Consider the following 3,703-nt stretch of genomic DNA (forward strand, 5'->3'; position numbering starts at 1 on the left):
CTTCTCTCTTCCATGCCAAGCACCCTGGTTTTCAAGGAGTATTAAAATTAAAATATCTTATAACAACTCATTTGTATTATCTCACCTTACATACACAATAGTCTCATGATAATATTAATATGTCACCACCAACTATGATTTCTGAAAACTGTTCAATTTTTTATGTGTACTTCCCTTTTTTCCTTCCTTTAGTTTTGTCATTATACTGTATCTCTATTGCCAGAATGCACTCTGGCCAGTATATCTCTCTTGTTTAAGCTCTCTTTTGTCCTTAGTTCTGCAAATAAGTATGTATTTCATGTTAGCCACAGTTAGTCCATTGATGTTTGTCATCTTGGTCATCTATAGCTCATTTTGTGATAGATTCCTTAGTAACAATATTTTCTGATTCATAGCTCAGTGCCCATAGCACAGTGGTTGCAGTGCTAGTCACATACACCAAGGGTGACGGGTTTGAACCCAGCCTGGGCCAGCTAAACAACAATTACAAGTGCAACAAAAAATAGCCAGGCATTGTGGCGGGTACCTGTAGTCCTAGCTACTTGGAAGGATGAGGCAAGAGAATCACGTAAGCCCAAGAGTTTGAGGTTGCTGTGAGTGTGACATCACAGAACTCTACTGAGGGCAACATAGTGAGACTCTATCTCAAAAAAAATTTTTTTTATTTCTGATTCATGCATGTTGATGATAGCTTGTTGTCTTTATACCCTTTATTCTTTTTTTTTTTTTTTGACAGGAAGTAGGATTTATTATTGGTAGGGGCAAATGATAGGCAGCACAGTGTAAGTCCTCAGGAGTGCAAAGCCTACCACTTGTACTAGGGGCCACAATTAGGGATGTATTAGACCCCACAGCCTTCTGGGATGAGACCCTTCTCAGCCACCATGTCTTTAAATTCATCTGAGTTAAACTTGGTAAAACCCCATTTCTTAGAGATGTGGATCTCTGGCAGCCAGGGACCTTGAACTTGGCTCTGGGAAGGGCCTCAATCATAAGCTCCTTGTTCTGTAGTTTGGTGCAGATGGACATGATGACTTGGCCAATGTGAACCCTGACCACCGTGCACTGGGGCTTTCCTAAGGCACCATGCATACCTGTCTGGAGCCTAGATTGGGGACAGCACAAAGTCTAACACATGAACATATATTGGAAGGGAATGTCTCCAAGGTGCCTTAGAGTAACCTATACAAGCAACAGGGTGCGTATACTACCAAGGAGGCTGCTGTTTGCAGCCACTACACACCAGGCTATACCCTTTATTCTTTTTGAGAGAGAGTCTCACTTTGTCATCCTTGGTAGAGTGCCATGGTGTCATAGCTCACAGCAACCTTAAACTCTAGGGCTTAAACGATTCCCTTGCCTCAGCCTCCCAAGTAGCTGGGACTACAGGCACCCACCACAATGCTCAGCTATTTTTGTTGTTGTTGTTGCAGCTGTCATTGTTGTTTTAGCTGGCCTGGGCCAGGTTCAAATGTGCCACCCTCCGTGTATGTGGCTGGCGCCCTACCTACTGAGCTATGGGCGCCCCCCTATATCCTTTATTCTTGAAAACTTATTTTCTTGGATCTAAAACCCTTAACCTGCATTTTCTCCTTTGCATATCTCAAGTTATTCCATTTTCTGGCAAAAATTAATGCTATTTAAAAATTCTGACATAATGTAGTTTTCTTTACATTATAAGTCACATGTTATTTGTTCCTAAGCTTTCAAAGGACTTTTCCTTAAAGTCTTTGTGATTTTTTGTTTGTTTGTTTTCTTTTTTTGAGACAAAATCTTACTCTGGTTCCCTGAGTAGAGTGCTATGGCATCATAGCTCACAGTAACCTCAAGTTCTTGGGCTCAAACAATCCTCTTGCTTCAGTTTTTTTCTATTTTTAGTAGAGATGGGATTTTTTTCTTGCTCAGGCTGGTTTCAAACTCCTAAGCTCAAGCAATCCACCTGCCTTGGCCTCCCAGAGTGCTAGGATTACAAGCATGAGCCATCGTATACAGCCTAAATTCTGTGGTTTTAATAGACTGTTTTTTGGTGTTGGTTGTTCTTGGTCAATATTCTTAGGTATATAATATGTTCTTTCAATATTTAGCTTTAAATTATTGTTTTTCTTTCAGAAAAATGTTTTTGAGTTATAGGGTTGGTTTTTTTTTTTTAAAGCATTTTCTATTCCCTTGTTTTTGTTTTATTTTCCAGTGTCTCCTGGAATATTGAATTCATATATTGAATCTTATTGAATTATCCATACATTGAATCTTCTTTGCTTATTTTCAATATTTGTCATACTTTCTCAAATTTTTACCTCTTTCTTTTATTTTTATTTTGTACTTAAAAAATTTCCTATGTTTTATCTTCCATTTTTGTAAGGAATTTTTAGTTGTTTTGCTTGCTATCATGTTTCTTCTGCTTTTAGCTTTCTTTATTTCTGGAATGATTTTCTTTTCTGTTTCTAATTCTTGAGGTCTATCTCTTTCTTTTTTTTTTTTTGTTTAGATTTTGAAACTTTAATTTTTGCTTTTCCTCTGTGTCTTGTATCATATCCCAAATGACTTTTAGCCTTTTCAAAAATATAGTTGACCTCTTAACCTGAGTTTGAAGTGCAGGGTTCCATTTGTACAAGTAATTTTTGCAACCAAACTCAGATCAAAAATATAGCATTCATGGGATGCAAAACCCAAGTATATAGAGGAAGAGTTTTGTATACATGGGTTCCATAGGGTCAAGTGTAGGACTTGGGTAGTCCTGAACTTACTAAACTCGAGGGCTCCTGGAACCAATCCCCCAAGTATACCAATGGATTAATCCAGTAGGTTTCAGTTTGATCTATGTTGAGAACATGTCTTTCTGGTATGCTTCCATTATCTGCAGGGATATTATTCTGCTTCTTATCCTTTTTTTAATGTAAGAAGTATAAGATTAATAAGTTGATATAAGATTTTCCCTAATAATTTCCTATTGCTCATTTTTATGCTAATTCAGTTTTCTTGAAATTTTACAAGGATGCTTGGTACAGATAACTCTTCTAACTTCACAAAGCTGCTATGTCTGTAATTTTCATGTAATATAAAAAAATATGGTGCCCAGATGTCTGAGTTCCCTGACTCTGTTCATCTCTCCCTACTCTTAGTTGGTCTTTCTCTTTCCATAACCTCGATTGTTCCTACTCAGCTTTGATTTCCTTCCAGTGATTTCTCCTCAGTGTGGGGCCTGTGCTCTTTCTAATACAACACAACTAGATAGCTAGAGGTGTGCAGAGCCCTGATTTTGGAGTCATCCTGGAAATTTTATAGATTCATTTCTACAGGTAAGATACTACATGTGACTGACAAAGAATAGATGGAAGGCAACTGCTTCACTGTGTGTGTGACATTTCTCAAATGAGAACTAAGACAACTAACCCACACTAGGGAGGTGTGTTGGGCCTGGATATAAGACTGGCCAGAATTTGACTTGTGCCCAGATAGGGAATTGATTTTTCCTTGGATGAAAGTCTGTTCTGAAGTCCACACATATCAGACTTGAACTGTTTAGGGTTTTGCATTCACAAAGGGCTATGTTATGGTCTGAATGTTTATGGCCCCCTTCAATTTATAAGTTGAAATCCTTACCCCAAAGTGATAGTATTAGGGGCTTTGGGAGACAATTAGATCATGGGAGTAGAGTCCTCATGAATGGGATTAGTGCCCTTACAGAAGTGACCTGAGAGAGATC

The 3,703-nt window shown here is 38.2% G+C and overlaps 1 pseudogene; it reads right to left on the reverse strand.

Annotated features, from left to right (window-relative positions):
- Positions 1–1,154: 1,154 nt before the first annotated feature.
- Positions 1,155–1,306, reverse strand: LOC111724272 (annotated as a pseudogene).
- Between the last annotated feature and the right edge of the window lie 2,397 nt (positions 1,307–3,703).

This window comes from Otolemur garnettii, unplaced genomic scaffold (assembly GCF_000181295.1).
Source record: "Otolemur garnettii isolate 467f Iridium unplaced genomic scaffold, OtoGar3 scaffold00020, whole genome shotgun sequence".
Lineage (NCBI taxonomy): Eukaryota > Metazoa > Chordata > Mammalia > Primates > Galagidae > Otolemur > Otolemur garnettii.